We start from the raw sequence: 20,559 nt of genomic DNA on the forward strand, positions 1-20,559 counted from the left end.
TATTACGAGAGCCATAATTATGAGAGCATTCTTATAGTCAGGGGAAGTCCCCATGGAATGAAGATGTGCAAATGTATCCCCAATTCACAAAGGGTACAAAGGGTGATACAAATAATTATAGACCTGTTAGTTTAACTTCTATTCTGGAAAAAATAATGGAGTCACTAGTTAAAGAAGTGATACAGGATCACCTAGACAAGATTGCAATAATAGTTCAGACAGAGCATGGGTTTGTTAAGGGGAAGTCTTGTCTGACCAGTTTGATTGGATACTATGATGACGTCACAAAGGAACTGGATGCAAAAAATAATTTTGATATTATATATTGGGAATTCAAGAAAACTTTTGATACAGTTGCACATGGAAGACTGCATTAGAAATTGGAGCAGTATGGCATTAAGGGCAAGTTGCTGCAATGGATAAAGGGATGGTTGAGTGGAAGATTGTATCTCTATTGTCAGGGAAATGGGGATCATGCTAGGTAAAAAGGATTGGTGGAACAGGACCAGGGTATGTCTGCCAAGGGCAAAGGTTGATGACGTTTTAGAGCGGATATCATCTTTTAAGGGCACAAAAGGTGATATTGTTGTACACATTGGCATTAATGATGTTAAGAGTAGGAGACCGGCGGAATTACTTAACAAGTACAGTTCACTGTTGAAAAAAGCCTTGAATTAGGGTTGAATTTGAAAGTGTCTGCAATTCTGCCCAAACACGATAGGAGGGAGTATATGATGAGAGCTTTGTCGATCAATTTGGCCCTGGAAAGATTGTGCAGGGCTCAAGGGGTAGATTTTTTTCAGCCTGGTCTGTACTTGTTAACAGGAGAGACTGCTTCTACAGGGATGGGATACACTTAAATAGAAAGGGTGCAAGAATATTTGCTGATGCTATTGAGGCAGTGTTAGGTAGGTCAGAAAACTGCTAACTTGGGGGGATACAAGGACTAATAGATTAACAGTAGCCACTGGCAGAGGTGAAAGTGATTCTTGCACTGCTTCTATTGGAATGAGCAGCAGCCTGGAAAACAAGATACAGGGTATTTCAGAGACTGCTGGGAGTCATTGCAGTATTAATAAACACATGGGTTGTGTTAGGGTAGTTAAGAATAGGAATAGGTGCATGTATACTTGCATGTACACCAATGCTAGGAGTTTGATAAATGAATTTGAAGTACTACTCAAAACATCAAAGGCAGATATTGTTGGGATATCGAAGACGTGGTGTCACACAGATATAAGGAATGCAGAACTGGAATTTTGGGAGTACAATGTGTACAGGAAGGATAGACAGGATAGGAAGGGAGGAGGGGTTATGCTATTAGTTAAGAAACACATAAAATCCAAGGAAGTGAAGCTAGTATACATCGCTGGACAGAGCAGTGTCGAGTCAGTTTCGTGTGACATAAGCATTGGGAGATCAAAATTGAGAGTGGGAGTTTGTTATAGGCCAAATGACTGGCCCCGGATGCCAAGCATTCCGTGACCAAGCGATTTCTTTGCATATCTCAAAGCGTTATGTCTAAAGACCCTTGAAGTGATAGATTATATTTTATTTCAACAACCGTTTTCTTTATTTATTGATTAGTGTAACTCTTTTGCACTAGAAGAAGTAGGAAAAGGCCTAGAAAGGAAAGTTACCTTTCTGTTTTTTTATTTCTAATAGTATTAACTAACTAACTTAGCCGCTTGGTCACCTTGTAGCACTGCTCCTGCCTCCCCATGGCAGGGCCGGAAATCTGGGTGGTAAAACCAACCCTCAGAGCCAAAAGGAGCAAAACATGGACTGTGACAATTTTCCACCAATTAGGACTGCAAATCCAAATTCATTGGATTTGTACATACCCGATAATGACTCATCCAATCCAAAGAGACTGAGGACGGATGCTCCCCGAATGGAAAACCCAAGTTTTCTGATTCTGCATTCGCTAACTAACCAATCCTCGGGTAGTTTATCACCATTCCTCATTCAAAAATGTCTTGAGAGAGTGTAGCTAGCTCCCCTAAAATGGCACGACGACTGAAATCTGACAACCTGCTTGTTGAGACCACCAACTCCAAACACTCTGAGTCTCTACTCAGACTCACCTTTTGGTGGAGTTTCAGTTAAGGTGGCCCCACATGCCACACTTAATTCATCCAAAGGTGTTATTTCTGAATGGGACCTAATGAATGTCTCATAAGAAGAAATTGTTCAGGAACCGCAGGATCAGAAAGTCACACAGGCAAAACGAATTATGATGAAAAAAGATGGCGAACTCCTTCCAACTCGCAGCATAATTTTGACATTCAGCTCACCTAATTTAACTTCATCAGTAAAAGCAGGGTATTTGCATTGTCGCATTCTCCCATACATTCCAAACCCAATAAGATGTCGGAAATTCGGACACTCACAAACAGTCTGTCGAGGAGACCTTGTATGTCCTAACTGTGATGCAAAAGATCATTCCTAGGCTGACTGTAAAGCCCAGGCTTCACTCTGCCCCAGTTGTAAAGGCAACCATCCAGCCTTTTCTAAAAATTGTGAACATTGGAAATATGAGAAAAAAATCCAGAAATATAAAATAGAAAAGAAAGTTTCATTCTCAGAAGCAAGAAAGCAAATACAACTAATGACACCTAGATGCACGTATGCTGAAGCCTCTAAAAAGTTTCATTCAGTATCAGTCCAGACTGATACATCAATACTTCCAAATATGTCCATTTCGGAATGGGCTCGTTCCCTGCTCAGTTCTGTACCTCAACCTTCAAAGCAACAGATTTCTAGTAAAGCTAACAACACACCAGTCACAACACACCAGTCACCAGTCACCTTCTGCCGATGCAGCTCCCGTAAGATCCGTCCAAGCAGATAAGGCAGATTCTAATCGAAAACAGACATTTGACTCCTCCCTTATGAATACTAATGAAATTTCCAGTCAGGATGATACCGAAACCATTCTGGAGATCCATCCAGAGGATGAAATAGACACAAGACCTGTTTTCTCAAAAAGAGATAGGATTAAAATTGACCGTGTCAAACAGACTTCCAAAAAGCAGTCAGATTCAGTTCCTTCATCCAAATCGAAACAATGAACAACGTTGTCCAATGGAATTGTAGAGGCTTTAGGAGCAATATTGATGGCATATACGACATAATTAAGCATCATAATCCAGTGGGCATCTGCTTATAGGAGACATATCTGACTCCTCAGGTATCTCCTTTGATAAAAAACTATACTCTTTTCAGACAAGATAGACCTGTTGCAAATAATACTTGTGGTGGAGTAGCCATTCTCATAGATTCGCGAGTCCCATGCAGACGCATTTCTTTACAAACCTCTATAGAAGCCCTTGCTACCCGGATAGCAATTGGCATCACTCTTACTCTTGTTTCTCGATCTATCTACCACCCAATCATCCGTGTACTATTCACGAACTTGAAAATCTTATCCTGCAGTTGCCAATCCCTTTCTGTTTATTGGGAGACTTCAGTGGACACTATCCATTGTGGGGTTCTCCCAGTGCAGATTGACGAGGGCAACTCATTGAAATGCTCATTGACAGACAAAACTTAACCGTTCTAAATACTGGTTCACCAACTTACATCCATCTCCCAATAGGAACAGTGTCTGCAATAGATCTATCTATATGCTCTCCGATCCTCTTTCCTAATATTGAGTGGACAGCTTTAGATGATCCACTAAACAGTGACCACTACCCATTAATCTGTAAAATCCAAACATCACACTCTTCAACTGCAAAAAACCACATAAAATGGAAATTTTCCAAGGCAGATTGGGCTAAGTATACCCTCATGTTTCATTTGATAAACAGATCATCGAATCTTTCCCAATTGACACAGCCACTGATCATATCACCAAACAAATTCTAGCAGCTGCATCTATTGCCATCCCACAATCACAATCAGACACCTATAGACCCATAAACTATTGGTGGAATGAAGAATGTAAGAATGCCAAAAAAGAAAAAAACCGAGTGTGGAATATATTCCGCAAATACCCTACTACCAATAATCTTATAAATTATAAGAAACTCAGAGCCAAAGCCCGACACATCAGAAAGAAAGCTAAAAAAAACTCTTGGATCCGATTTGCAACTTCAATAAATAAAAATACTGATGTAAGAATAATATGGAAAAAAATAAGACAGCTAAATGGCAAATTCCTCCATTATCCTCGCCATTATTCAACTGGAATGGACAGGAGCTTTCTATTCCTGTAGAGATTGCGAATACTCTAGGGACAGTATTCTCCCAGTTGTCTGTCTCGACCTCATATGATCCGTCATTTCAGAAGATCAAAGCTTCAGCCAAAAAATCAAAATTTAACTTCAAAACCGCTGCTTCTCTACCATTTGGCCTATACTTAGTGATCCACAGTTTAAAATGTTCTACAGAAATAAACCCAGAGCAGTTCAACCTACTGGCATCAGATTGCAGGCTCTATCAGATTTTATCTTTGGATCTCCAAGATCCAAACACTTCAGTTCCCCCATGGTCCTGTATTAATCAATCCTGTGACAATTACTTTCTAAACTGGGGAAAAGATTCCCTTGCAAATATTAACATGCGACAACTTCATACTGCTCACACACAAAATTATCCGCATTTCACGAAAATATACACAGATGGATCAAAGTCTAATAGTGGAGTAGGTGCTGCAGCAGTTTTCCCTTTTAACACCATCTCTGTATCTCTGCCTACTGAATGCAGCAGTTATACAGCTGAGTTATTCGCCATCAAGCTTGCCCTAGAAAATATTGTCCATCGCTCCATTGAAAAAAGTATAATATACACAGAATCACAGAGTTCACTAGTAGCCCTACAAACCACCTCCTCACCAACCAATCCTTTAATAAAAACAATAAGAAGTAATATGATTCTTATTCAGAAACGCCAGAAAGCAGTCATCTTCTGCTGGATCCCAGGCCACACTGGGATCCCAGGAAATGAATGCGCAGACTATGCCGCAAAACATCCATCTAACCCATCATCTTCAGGCTTTTGCGTTCCATATGTTGATTACAGACCTATGATACGAAGGACAGGTAAGGAACAATGGACACTTCTATGGCAAGCTCAAATGGATAATAAGTTATTGCAAATAAAACCAGAACCACAGTTATGGACCTCTAGGTTTCATACTAACAGAAAGGAAGAAGTAATCTTAACCAGAGCATGAATCGGCCACAGCCAGTTTACTCACGTATTTCTCCTCACAGGAAATGATCCTCCACAGTGTTTTCAATGCAGCTGTCAGCTCACAATGAAGCACATTCTTGTTGAATGCACTCTGTACAAACATGCTTGGCAATGCTCATTCAGCTTCATTCCAAATCTAAAAGAACCTCTAAGACTCTCTCATATCATAGGCAACAATGCTAATCCCTTGGAGTTATTCTGTTTTCTTAAATGAATAAAATTATATGATCGTTACTGATTGTTTCCATAACAGTCACCATTGATAACTTTCATATCACTGATAGGCGCAATATGGTCTAAGCAGCCCTTGCACCAAAAATAACAACAGCCTAATGACTCTGGCGAGTATAATAAGAAACTGTACAGGGAAATAGAGTGGGCCAGTAAATCAGAGAGTATTATCATGAGGGATTTTAATTTCCCAGATATTAGCATTAGCATTAGTAGAGGCATTTGATGCAAGAAAGCAAGCTTATGCAGCATCAGACGAAAAAAATAAAAATAAATAAATAAATAAAAAATAACCACTTCCACTTCACCCCTCTGTTCGTACGAAATACCTGTCCAGCTGAGCCTTAAACTTATTTAGGCTATCAACTTCCATGACAAGGGATGGAATTCTGTTCCACCAACCAACCACCCGCTGGCTAAAGGCAAATTTCCTCATGTCCATCCTATATTTGTCTTTCCTCAATTTGAATTTATGCCCTCTCAGGTGATTATTCTGAGCAAGAAGAAGGCTCCCATCAGCATTGAGCATGCTCAAACCATTCAAGGCTTTATACACCTCTATCAGATCACCTCGCTGGTGCCTAGTCTCCAGACACTGTAATTTGCAAAACTTAAGATTTCTTCGTAAGAGCACCCCTTTGTTCCATTCACTAATCTTGTTGCCCTTCTCTGTACTCGTTCCAGCATCTCTACATCCTTCTTGAATGAGGCCTCCAGACCTGTATACAGTACTCTAGGTGTGGTCTGACCATTGAATTATACAAGGGAATAATCACCTCCTTATCCCTGCTAGAAAAATTCCTATATATCATCGACAATACACCATGAGCTACTCTTGCAGCCCGTCTGCAATGCAGTTGATACGTTGCTCTGGTGTTGCTGTTTCCCATATGTAGTACTTTACATTTGTCAATGTTAAACTTCATTTGCCACCTCTCAGCCCATCTGCTCAACCTTTCCAGATCCTGTTGCAGTAGCATCGTGTCAGTAGTGTCCTTGACAACCCTGCCAACCTTCGTATCGTCTGCAAACTTGGACATTAAGCTTGATATACCATCATCAATATCATTTATAAATACAGAAAACAATACTGAACCCTGAGGGACTCCACTAATAACATTAGTCCACGATGAGCAGTGTCCATTGATTACCACTCTCTGTCTTCTTCCCCTCAACCACCCCTTTATCCATAGCAGCAATTTGCCTCCAATGCCACTCTGCAGCAGTCTTCCATGTGCAACAGTATCAAAAGCCTTTCTAAGATCCAAGTATATAATATCAAAGTTATACCCTGCATCCAGTTCTTTTGTGACTGCATCATAGTATCCAATCAAATTGGTCAGGCAAGACGTCCCCTTAACAAATCCATGCTGTGTCCGAGCTGAATATAACTGAAGTCTTGTCTAGATGATCCTACAGTGCACCAGTGCCTCCATTAATTTTCCTGAAACAGAAGTTAAACTCACAGTTCTATAATTACTTGTGTCAGCCTTTGATCCTCCTTTGTGAATTGGGGTCACATTTGCACATCTCCAGTCTGTGGGTACCTCCCCTGAGTCCAAGGAAGCTCTCATAATTATGGCTAAGGGTTTGCTTACTTCCTTTGCTGCCTCCTTTAATATAACTGGGTAGATCCCATCCACCCAGGTGCCTTTCTTGTGTTTATCTTCAACAATTTCTTCTCCACTTTACTCTCAGTTATTACAAGATTCTCTAGCTTACTGCCAGAGTTGAATACACCTCTGGCATTCCCCTCGCTGAATAACTCCTTATGTGTGAATGTCGATGCAAAATATTCATGTAGTTTGTTAGTTACCTGAGCAGAATCATCAACAGTTGACCCATCGATATCAAGTGGACCAATCTGATTCATCCCCTTCTTTCTAGAGTTTACATAAGTAAAGAACTCTTTGCTGTTTTTCTTTGCATCCTTGCCAAAGATTTCTTGTAATCTGTCTTCGCCTGCCTAACCTCCTTTGTAACTTGGTTACAGATCAACTTGTATCTATCATAGGCTTCTGTGTCACATGTTAATTTTTATGTATCCCATGCATTTTTCTTCTCTGCCATATGTCTCATTAGTTCATCTGACATCCATTTAGGCCTAAACCTTGAACAGTATTTCTTAGTTGGTATGTAAAGCCTAGTAGCTTTCAAGATAAGTTCTTTGAATGCTTCCCATTTTGAATTTGCTGTTGGTAACATCATCAGTTGGTCCCACTGTATAGAATTTAAATACTGTCTCAGTCCTTCATAGTCGCCTTTACAAAAGCAATAACCTTTCCCTTTACCCCTAATGGTAGTTACCTCTTTGAGTAAATCCCACTTCTGCACACTGTGATCACTTCCACCTAGTGGTTCATTTATCTGCAGATTCTTAATGCATGAAGAATCACTACTGATAATCAAATCAAGAGTATTACTCCCTCTAGTTGCCTCCCGAACATGCTGATGTAGAAAACAATCATTCAATAAATCCACAAAAGCCTTGCTAGTATGTGAGTGACCAGCCCCCAAATTCCAGTCAATATCTGGGAAATTAAAATCCCCCATTATAAGACTCTCTGATTTACTGGCCCACTCTATTTCCCTGTACAGTTTCTTATTATACTCATCAGAGTCATTAGGCCTATAGCACATTCCTACTCTCAATTTTGATCTCCCAATGCTTATGTCACACCAAACTGACTCGACACTGCACTGTCCAGCGATGTCGACTGGCTTCACTTCCTTGGATTTTATGTGTTTCTTAACTAATAGCATAACCCCTCTTCCCTTCCTATCCATGTCTATCCTTTCTGTAGTTAAACCTGTCAGTCTTAAATTATGGTACACATCTGCTTGTCATTGAGCGGAATCGATACGCTTCAAAATGACTAATTTAATTTTCAAATTCAGTCTTTTTCTTACAGTTGTAGTCTTCGTACTGTATCCAGATGTTGTTGCTTTTTCATTCTTATCCACCATTATTAACTCTTCGAAAATGTAACTGCATTGGTTGCATTAATTATGATTCAGTGTTCGAGTAAATTGTCCGTTACGCATGATGTCTAATATAGTACTGAGTGATGACTAGACTTCGGATAAATGCATATAATGCAAATATTACAAGCAATATTCTTTATAATTTTTTAAAATGTTGATCTCGTAACTGTGTAACAAATCACTGTATGGCAATTAAATTAGTGTGGAGAAAATTTTACTCAGCATGAGAAAATTTCTCAATTCGGCATGGGAAACGTTAATGCTGTTTTGCTATTCATTTTCAAGCTATCGACTCCATCAGATGAAACATTTCGTTAAATATGCCAAAATGCAATCTGTATGCTCATAAAAGAGCATTATAGTCAAATATGGGTTATAATGTAAAAACAGCATTATAGCGAATCAGCATGAAGCAAACCATATTATAACGAAGGCCTGCTGTATTGCAAGCACTATGCCAAGCCAACTACCTAAGAAATAGAAAGTAAACCTTTACATAACATAGAAAGTAAACCTTTACATAACATAGAAAGTAAACCTGTACGTAACTAAGAAAGTAAACCTGTACATAACATAGAAAGTAAACCTTTACCTAACATAGAAAATAAACCTGTACGTAACTAAGAAAGTAAACCTGTACATAACATAGAAAAGAAACTAACAGAGAAAGGTGTAGGAATAAATTGAGATAAAAGGTGTTGCAGAAGGAATACACTTGTAATATAATTTTAAAGAATTGTCAATTAATAAAAATATCAAATAATATAAAATTACAATATGCCAATTAAAACAATTTAGCAGTGCCTCCTCAGTTGCAATGTCCAAATTTCATGAAATATCACTACAGATTGAGATGAAAAGCAGCCAAAACAACATGATCAGGTTGAAACAAACATAAAATAAAATAGTCCAATCATTGTGCCTCAACCCATTAGAAGGCCAATATTGGCCATTTCAAATATTAAACAAAGTAGTGCATCGCCAACAACCAATACACTAATCAGTTAGTCAATACAGTAGATTTTAATAGTAGTAGCCCATGTGCACTGAAAAATTATAACTAGAACAGATCAGAGCACTCATATGGCAACATCAAACCATTGACACAAAGTAATAGAAAAGGAAGATTACATTGAGAAGAGTTATTGCTCAATTTCTTCTTGAAAACAGCACTATTTGTAACATCAATTAGAACATCACATGGCCTGTGTTCTACAAGTTTTAGGTCCCACGAGCTTTGAGTTTTGTAAATCCATTACACTATTCCTTCATTAAATAGCAAATGCAGACAAAACTTATCTCCATTTCTGCTCTCCAATTGATATTACAAAGCAAAACTTAATAAAATATGTGCAAATAGAAAATTATATGGTATATTAATATATGGAGATCTTTTAGTGGAAGCAAAGTTAGATGGTGGTGCCTTCTGAAATTGCTTTCAAACCCCAGGAACACAGAGCTGTTTAACCAACAATTACAGCGTAAAATTATATCTTTAAAAAAGAAAGGTGTACGTGTTCTGATGACATTACACAAAAAATGCTTTTGTTTTGTCTAACAGGTACCCCTTGATTACCAGCCCCTCACAGTGGGCACCCGTATGTAGCAAGGGGGATCTCCCCAAAACTTGTAGGACCTAGGCCATGTGATATTGTTCTTATTGATGTTACAAATAGTGTTGGTTGAAAGAAGAAATTAAGCTATAGCTTATCAATAGGATCCCATGCCCATACCTTGATTCCAGTGTTACATTACTAAAATCTCATGTGCAGTCCTGCACAACCCATGGATACTGCCGACCGGGCTAGCCGAGTGGGTAAAGTACCCACTCGGCTACCCAAAGGTCGCGGGTTCGATTCCCGCCTCGGGCTTGGATCAAAGTACTGCAAAAACCTTGGGAGGTGCAATATGGCCACAGAAGCCGATGCGCCAACAACTACCAAATCAAAAAAAAAAAAAAAAAACCATGGATACTTAGAAATATAGATCTTGGTGTCAGGGACCTCCCTTCTTGTTGAAGCAGGGGTCAAAATGGTGTATTGCACCCCATATTTGAAAAGAAGGGAGGTCCTGGACAGGCCCGACTGAGATCAATCAGTAGGCGGTTCTTATTGATAAGGTTAACTGCATCTCAATGAGACTCCAACCTTTAGTTTTGGAATGGTCAAGTTGGAACATTTGAAAATATGGCTATGATGCTCTAAACGAACTTCGTGTCTCATTCACATGCACAGTACCTACTAGTTCATGAGTGGGTGTCCCTCATAGGGCTTCTTGGTAGAGCCCGTCACCACCAAATACGGAGGATGCGGAAAGGTCAGGAATGACCACCGCATGTTCACGGAGCAATATGGCCTTAGTTGCTAATGCTCCTAAAAAACAAACAACAACAGCTTCTTGGTAGGTTAGGCACTTATGGTATCAGAAATTTTTATTTTGCTCTTACAAGCAGTTTACATTCACCTTCTTCCTTCAGGGCTACAACAAGGCCCCCTATCTAGTCGATTGGATGTTGTAGACAACACTTCTATCAAAAGACCCAGAACTGAGGATACACCATCATCAGTGATACCACTGTTCCTCATTGATCATTCCTCATTGATTGGGGGAGCAAGCAATTGGGAAAATTGCCCTTCTTCATCCAGAAAGGATTAAAAGGGTTAGCAGGATCCACAAAATCTGTGAAAAGTCTATATCGGGAGATGTAGACTTTTCACAGATTTTGATATATCACAGATCGGGAGATATTTTAGTGGAAGCCTTGTGTTCCAAACATACCCATCAAATTGTGAAAACCACATCAATGGGGAGAAATACCTATCAATATAACCCCAATAAAACTCAACACTTCATGTAGTGTCATATCAGACAGGGCTCTTCTTTGTGTCTCTGAAGAAGAGATTTGCTCTGAATTTAAAGTTCAAGGTGTGACAGCTGCCAAGCAAATATCATTGCAAAAAGACAGGAACCTTGTTCCTACACCAGTTCTCTTTCTTACATTTGATACCCCATGACTTCCAAGTTCCAACAAGGCAGGCTACTTAAACTACTCAATTAGGATATACATTCCAAACCACGGAGGTGATTTAAGTGCCAAAAAATATGGCCACTTGTAAACAACCTCTCGTGATAATGCTGCCTGTGCTCAATGTGGTACCAGAGACCACTACAAGGAATGTTCAGCGTCAAAGCCAATTTGTACACATTGCCAAAGAGAGCACCCTGCAAACTCTTCATCATACTAGTGGTGGAAGAAGAGAAAGAAATCCAAAAACTGAAAACAGCGCTGAATATTTCTTACCAAGAGTCCAGCAAATGCATCCAAATAGTAAATAATGGCAGGCCCTCACACTCACAGAAAGTTTCTGGGAAGCATGCCATAGCCATACAAATGGATATGGCCATACCACCATCAGAGTCATTTATTTTTCTTTGTCCACTACTTACTAAGCTCACAAAAACCTGCACACGAAGATCAGTCAGCTGCTACCCCAATATCATTGATCCAGTGGTAACAAAAAGTAAATTGAATACATGGAAAGTGAGTTTCGGTACACGGTTACTATCATGTTGGTCAAGATTTTTGCAGCTCTGGAGAATACTAAGTTTTCATTTATATTTAGTCGTTTTATTCACTTAATTGTTATACTAAATTATTTTCTATAAGTAGCTTTAAGTTCTAGGCTTTATAGCTTTATAGTTCTAGCCAAACTCCGTGGTTTATTTTGAATTTAGATAGCGATTTTGAAAGTTAATACTTAGTGTCTGTAGATTTTACATTCATAACTAGGTGCCTCCGTAGCCAGGTGGAAAGGAGCAGCAGTGCATAGCACATGCTTCTTGATTAGACCCGTGTTCCAGCCCGTCATCACCAAATACGGAGGATGCGGAAAGGTCAGGGAATGACTACCGCATATCCCGGAGCAATATGGCCTTAGTTGCTAATGCTCCTAAAAAAACCAAATAACAACAACAACAACATTCATAACTTGCCGCCATTGTTATACGATATGGAATACCATAAGGTTTAACGTAAAACTAGATAGCAAAATTCATAGCAGCGTATTATAAATCTGTTAGATTAGTAAATATTATCAATAAAATTTATTAATCTTATTAAATTTCTTTGTCGATTAAATTGTACTTAAACAGAAACATGACCCAGACTAGAGCAGCAAAGCAATGAGCACAAAGTAGCGGTAATACTGTGGCTCGGGGGAGAACTGAAGGGGGCGATTCTAAAACGCATCATATTATAAAAAAAAAAAAAAAAAAAATGTGTGAAATGTGAAAGGTTTTCAGACCTGTATAGAACAGGACATGATCTAGCCAAGGAAGATGTTTTTGTGTGTGCTAGTTGCAGAGACTGTGAAGAAATTAGGCACGAACTCTGTTCTGATGGGCATCTATGAGAGTTTGAGTTGTAGGGTAAATGACCTTGAAGAAATTAATATCAGGAGCCCATCAAGCTCTCAGCTTCCCAACTCAATGCCAGAGCTCATTCCAGTGCATCAGGCAACACACCGGCAATCTCCAACGCAGAATGCACTGGTTTCCCACAGGAGTTAGTTATTGTTGGTGACTCTATTGTCAGGGAGATGGGGAATATATTATGCAAAAGGATAGGTGGACAGGACCAGGGTATATCTGCCAGGGGCAAAAGTTGATGACATTGTAGAACTGATATCATCTTGTAAGGGCAGAAAAGGTGATATTGTTGTACACATTGGCACTAATAACCTAAAGAGTAAGAGATCTGCAGATTTACTTAAAAGTACAGGTCAATGCTGAAAAAAAGTTGCTAGTTAGGGTTAAATTTGAAAGTGCCTGCTATTCTGCCCAGACACGATAGGAAGGAGTATATGATGAGAGCCTTGTCAATCAGTTCGACCCTGGAGAGATTGTGCAAGACTACGGGGTAGAATATTTTTCATTGCGGTCTGTGTTTGCTAACAGAAGAGATTTGCTTCTACAAGGATGGGATACACTTAAATAGAAAGGAAGCAAGAATATTTACTGATGCTATCGAGGCAGTGTTAGGTGGGTCGGAAAACTGGTAGTTTGGGGGGATTCACAGACTAAAAGAGTAACGGTAGCCGTAGGCAGAATTGAAAGTGATTCTTAAACTGCTTCTATTGTAATGAGCAGCAGCCTAGAGAGCAAGTTGCTGTGGATTTAAAGAGCTTCTGAAAGTCATCATGGAACAAGTAAATAATAAATGGGCTGTGTTAGGGTAACTAAGAGTAAGAACAAGGGCATATATACTTGTATGTACACAGATGCTAGGAGTATAGTTAATAAACATTGATGGGCTTGAAGTGCTAGTCAAGACATCAAAGGCAGATATTGTTGGGATATCAGAGACATGGCATCACACAGATATAAGCAGTACAGAATTCGAATTTGGGGAGTACATTGTGTACAGAAAGGACAAGCCAGGCAGGAAGGGAGGAGAGGTTATGCTGTTCACTAAAAAAAACATAAAATCTAAGGAAGTGCATCCAATTGATATTGGTGGACAATGCAATGTTGAGTCTATTTGGTATGACATAAACACTGGGATAGGGAAAATGAGAGTAGCAGTAGGTTATAGGCCTAATAATACTGACAAGTACAATGAACAGTTATTAATGAAGAAAAATAGAATGGACCAGTAAATCAGAATGTCTTGTAATGGGAGATTTTAACTTTCCAGATAGTGATTGGAAATTGTGGGTTGGTCAGTCGCACTCTAGCAAGACTTTTGTGGATTTATTGGAGGATTGTTTCCTGCAGAAACATGTTCGAGGGGCAACCGGAGGGAGTAATACCTTTGATCTGATTATCAGCAGTGATGATGCATGCATTAGTAATTTTCAGATAAAGGAACCACTAGGTGACATTGATCACACTGTACTGATGTGGGATTTACTTAAAGATGTAACTACAATCAAGGGTAAAGGGAAGGGATTTTGTTTTCATAAAGGTGACTACAGAGGTCTTAGTCAGTTTTTAAATTCTATAAAGGGGGATCAACTGATGATGTTACCAACGGTGAATTTTGAATGGGAAGCCTTCAGGGACTTAATGTTGGAGGCTACTAGGCTTTTCATACCAACTAAAGAATACTGTTCAAGGTTGAGGCTAAATGTATGTTGGATGAATTAATGAGGCTCTTGGCAGAGAAGAAAAATGCATGGGATACATATAAATTATAAGGCAACACAGAAGCCTGTGACAGATATAACCTAGTCTGTAATCAAGTCACAAAGGAGGTTAGGCTGGTGAAGGCATATTACAAGAAATCTTTGGCAAAGGACGAAAAGAAAAATGGCAAAGCGTTCTTTATTTATGTAAACTCTAGAAGGAAGGGAATGAATCAGATTGGTCTACTTAACATAGATGGTTCGACTGTTGATGACCCTGCTCAAGCAGTAGATAAACTGAATGAGTATTTTGCATCTAAATTCACACATGAGGAGTTACACAAGGAGCTAAGTGATTTTGTGATAACTGAGAGCAAAGTGGGGGAGAAATTGTTGAAGTTAAAAATAAAAAAAGGCATTTGGGGCAGATAGAATCTATCCAGTAATAATGAAGGAGGCAGCAAGGGAAGTAAGCAATCCCTTAGCCATAATTATGAGAGCATCCTTAGAGTCATGGCAGGGCCCCATTGGCAAATGTATCCCTAATTCACAAAGGTGATTTAACGCTTGACACAAATTATTATAGACTTGTTAGTTTAACTTCTGTTGCAGGGAAAATAATGGAATCACTGGTTAAAGAGGTGAGACGGGATCGCCTAGAGAAGACAGCAGCAATAGTTCAGACAGTGCATGGGTTTGTTAAGGGGAAGTCTTGTCGGATCAATTTCATTGGATACTATGATGTAGTCCCAAAGGAACTGGATGCAAAAAATTATTTTGAAATCATATACTTGGATTTCAGGAAAGCTTTTGAAACTGTTGCATACGGAAGACTACTGTACAAGATTGGAGTGGTTTGGCATTAAGGGAAAGTTACTGCAATGGATAAAGGTATTGTTGAATGGGAGACGGCAGAGAGTGATAAAAAATGGACACTGCTCTATGTGGACTAATGTTATTAGCAGAGTCCCACTAGGGTTTGTTGTTGTTTTGTGTATTTATCAATGATATCGATTAAGGTATATCAGGCTTAATATTCAAGTTTGCAGATGATGCAAAGTTGGCACAGTTGTTAATGACACTAAAGACAGTATGCTAGTGCAACAGGATCTAGAAAAGTTAGCCAGATGGGCTGGGAAGTGGCAACTGAAGTTTAACATTGAAAAGTGCAAAGTACTGCATATAGGTAGCAGTAACCCATGAGAAATGTACCAACTGTGTTTACTACACTCAGAGAAGTGGAAAGTGAAGAAGACCTGGGGGTAATTGTGCAGTCAAATATGAAGTTCTCTGATCAGTGCAGAGCTGCCAAGGAAGGTCATGGAGTCTTGTCAATGATATATAAGAATTTTGCTAGTAGGGACAGGGAGATGATACATGGCAGTGGTCAGGCCACACCCAGAGTACTGTGTACAGGTCTGAAGGCCTCATTTTAGGATGGATGTAGAGTTGCTAGAATGAGTACAGAAAAGGGCAACAAGATTGTTGCCCTTTTCTGTACGCTTATGAAGAAAGGCTTTAAGTTGTGCAAGTTGTAGCATCTGGAGAGTAGTCATCTGCGAGGTGATCTGATTGAGGTGTATAAGGCCTTGTGTGGTTTGAGCAGGCTCAATGCTGACGGCACACTTGTGCCTGCTCATACTAAGAACCTGAGAGTGCATAGATTCAAATTGAAGACAGACTGTTGTAGAATAGATGTGCGTAAGTTTGCCTTTAGCCAATGGGAAGTTGATTGCTGGAACAGACTTCCATCTGTTGTTGTGGAAGTTGATAGCTTAAATAAATTTAAGGCTGAACTAGACAAACATTTGTAGTGACCTGATGTGTTAAATGGGAAGGTTTTTTTTTTTTTTTTTTGGGCTGATGCTGTATAAGCTTGCTTCCTTGCATCATATGCTTCAACTAATGCTAATGCTAATTTTATCAATGATATTGATGAAGGTATATCATGCATAATGTCCACGTTTGCGGACGATACAAAGGTTGGTAGGGGTGTTAATATCAGTAATGACAGATACTACTGCAAGAGAATCTAGAAAATTTGAGCAGATGGGCTGAGAGATGGCCACCAAAGTTATACATTGACAAATGCAGAGTACTGCATATGTGTAGCAATAACTTCCAGAGTAATGTTTCATGTGTGTGGTAATACACCCATGGTAATGGAGAACTAAAAAGACCCTGGGGGGGGGTAATTGTGCAGTCAGATATCAAGTTTTCTGAGCAGTCTGCTGTGGGGTCTTGTCATGAGGTCTTGATAAGACCCCACGACAATCTTGATAAAACCCAATTTTGCTAGCAGGGATAAGGAAGTGATTTTTCCCTTGTATAAGGCAATTGTCAGGCCACACCTTGAGTACTGTATACAGGTCTGGAGGCCTCATTTTAGAAAGGGTGTAGAGCTTCTGCAGCAAATACAGAGAAGGGTAACAAGACTGGTGAGGTGAACAAATTGTTGCTCTTACGAAAAAAAGATTAAATTCTGTAAATTTCAGCGTTTGGAGACTAGGCACCTGCAAGGTGGTCTAATTGAACTGTATAAGGCTTTGAATGGTATGAGTAAGTTCATATCATCCATACCTAGGAAAGGGAAACAATCCTTGATGGGATTGTTTCCCCTTCCCAGATTAATCATCTGAGGAGACATAAATTCAAATTGAGGAAAGACGGTTGTAGAATAGATGTGCGTAAATTTGCCTTTAATGAGCGGGTGATGATAGTTGGAACAAATTTCCTTCTGTCATTGTGGAAGTTGACAGCTTAAATAAATTTGAGGCAGAACTAGACAACCATTGGGAGTGAATGGATGGGTGAAATGGGAAGGGTTTTTTTTTTTTTTTTGCTTGATGCTCTATAACCTTGCTCTCTTGCATCATATGCCTATTCTAATGCTAATCCTAATGTAGCCATACAAATAAATGAAACAAATGCCAGTCACATGGCAAACCAGTAGAGCAAAAAGTAAAAATAAACCTATACATAAAAAAAGGGGGGGGGGAAATCAAGTTAAATGGCATTGCAGAAGGAATCTGCCTAAAATAATTTAGAAAAAAGCCAATTTATACAATACCAAATAACAAAAATTTTAGAATATGCCAATTAATTGAAATTTAGCAGTGCTTGAAGATAGCACCAGCTCCGAATTATATGAAATGTCACTAAAACTCAAGAAGAAAACCAACTATAATACTTGACCAACAAACTGAATATTAATAAAATTGACTGACATTTTGGCCCATCTCGATAGAAGAACCGGTGTGTCTACTGGAAGATAGACTGACTATGTTGGTCCATACTGTAAAAGGGACTACCTTGTACATACTGTAAAAGAATGTGCTAGTTTTTGATTTTTCACTTTATTTTACTTTTCTTCTACTGTTATGGACAAGTATAGAAATGCAATTCCTGATACATGGTTAGGTGTTAGTCCCCTGATGAAATACCTAAGCACGTATCAATTTTTACTTCTGCTGACATCAGACTTTGTATTTTTGCCTTCCCTGTATTCGACCTATAACTAAATTTGCCTACCCATATCTGATGACAGCTTTACCACCTTTATGTTATTTTACTTTATTTTGTTTAATCATTTGATATTAATAATTTTACTTTACAGTTCCCTCACCTTCAAATTGGCTTTGCAATTCAGTCCATAATTTTCTTAATTCATCATTTAGTATATTAACATTCTTTTGCCTTGTTCAGATCTACCTTACTTCTTTTTTCTACTATCCTTACCCTTCTAGTTCTTGGGACATAAAGTCCCAAGAACTTTTACCTCCATCTTTGCAAACTTTATCAGACTTATCTATTCTTACATGTTTATATACTTTTGCATCCTTTACTGCTACCTTGTGTATTTTGGTGCATTTGTCATACCTTGCTTATTCATTTTTTGTTTTTTTTTGTTTTTATTTTTCATCAAACGTAACCATTCAATTATGACCACTCCTATGAAAACTGAATGCGACCCGTTGACAACGTGAGGTACAAGAGTGTGGAGTTAGTCAGCCTACACAGCATAGATAAGGTGTCAGTAGTTCAGCAGGTTGTACAATTCTGAGCATGTTGGGTAAAAGGAAGGATTTATCGGACTTTGATAAAGGACAGATTGTGGGTGCTCTACAAGCTGTTGCCTTGATTTCCCAAACGGCTGAACTGGTGGGGTGTTCGAGAGCAGCCATAGTTAAAGTTTACCAGGACTGGCATCAAAATGGTCGAACAATGACCTGATGGCAAAATTGCAAAGGTCAGCGAAAGGTTGATGTTAGAAGTGAGTGCTGGGTCTGACGACTCATACAGGCAAACGAACAGGTGCAGCAGTGTTTAACAGTTGACTACCCAATACAATATGGGCCAACCCAGAACAATATCTGGCATGACCATGCATCACACGCTCGCACGTATGGGCTATACCAGCAGACGACCCCTACATTAGCCTCTCCTGATCAAGGTTCATTGGCGTAAAAGACTCGCCTGGTGCAAAGAGCATGCAAGTTAGATGTTAGAAGACTGGAAGAAAATGTGCTGGTTGGATGAGTCACGTTATTTACTCTACACTGCGGATGGTCGTGATTGTGTGAGGCATGTTTTGCTGGCAGGAACCTGGACCTGTGGTGCATGTGTAACAACGTATCAGTGGTCTCTGCCATCGTCAACTGCTTGCTTACTGTGTACACCCCACTGTGTTACACTTTTCCTGAATATGGTGATGGCGTCTTCCAAGATGACAATGCACCGAAGTAGATGACAAGAGCCATCAGGCACTTGTTGTGTTGGTTAGAGGAACACAGTTCTGAATTGCAGCATATCGATTGGCCTCCAAACTCCTACCGAATCAATCCCATAGAGCACTTGTGGGACACTATGGAAAGTCATATTATTATTATTATTATTATTATTATTAGCCATATGGTGAAAGGAAGCCTGAGGCTTATGCTGCACCAGCCAAAAAAAATTCCCACATTACCCTGAGAGAGAGAGAGAGAGAGAGAGAGAGAGAGAGAGAGAGAGAAGTAGAAGGGAATCGTCAAGAAAGCAAGAAAGAGAAGAATGATGATGGCTTCTGGATACACCAATCACCTCCATACCTGCATTGCAGCTTGGTTTTCCCTACCTCCCGAATGTTTCTGACATTTTGTTGAATCAGTGCCATGTTGGATAGCTGCAGCACTGAGGGCAAAAGGAAGATCTGTGAAGTATTAGATACGTGGTCATAATTCAGTGATCACTCATACAAAAATCACTCAGATTTTTGTATGAGTAATTTTCATGAATGTTAAATTAATAGATGTTAAATAGAATTTTAATTATAAGATTTTGATGCATATAGATATACAGACAACCACTTCCGTATGCATATATCTACCATGTCCAATGTAGTTACTAGCACAGACTGGAAATTGCACTCCCAGTTAACTTGAGCACCAGCTTTATATTCTTCAATCATATACTGTTTACTTTCCTACAACTAAAATTCTTCCACACTCTGAGCTTTTAGTGTAATACGAGGGCAGGAGTGTCTATTTCTCACCTAATTACCTAACTAATTTTGCCTCCCATTAGCTAAACAGCCAGTTAATGACTTTTAACTATAATAACTTTTAACTAACACAACTTTTACATAAACAAAAAGTATATATATATATATATATATATATATATTAGTAAAAAATTTCAAAGCTGAAAGGCTCACTAACTTCCACGATTTTTCAATACATTAAAAAAAAAAAGTAAGAGATATTGATTGCTGAAATGCTTGAAATGAAACTACACAAAAATTCTATCAATGTGCAATGTCCTTACCTAATTTTGGATTTCTGGTCTTTTTTATGCATACATCAATACAAATAATCTCTCTATTTTCAGAGCCACGCACACAAACACTTCGTGATATTCTCATCTTGTGAACACAGCGATCAGCTGAAAAGCGTGGTCTGCTTAAGGAAGGGAAACAGCTGTGCATTTAATTTGGGTGTGCATTCAAATTTTAATTGTGATTTTAACTTTTTAATTG

General features: G+C 39.0%; 1 protein-coding gene across 1 annotated transcript in view; it reads left to right on the plus strand.

The window, feature by feature from the left end:
• Nucleotides 1–20,559, plus strand: part of LOC150088287 (cubilin-like) — a 1,623,406-nt gene that overhangs the window by 614,149 nt on the left and 988,698 nt on the right. The window lies entirely within an intron of this gene.

This window comes from Mastigoproctus giganteus, chromosome 3 (genome assembly GCF_048544385.1).
Source record: "Mastigoproctus giganteus isolate SK-2022 chromosome 3, ASM4854438v1, whole genome shotgun sequence".
Classification (NCBI taxonomy): Eukaryota; Metazoa; Arthropoda; class Arachnida; order Uropygi; family Thelyphonidae; genus Mastigoproctus; species Mastigoproctus giganteus.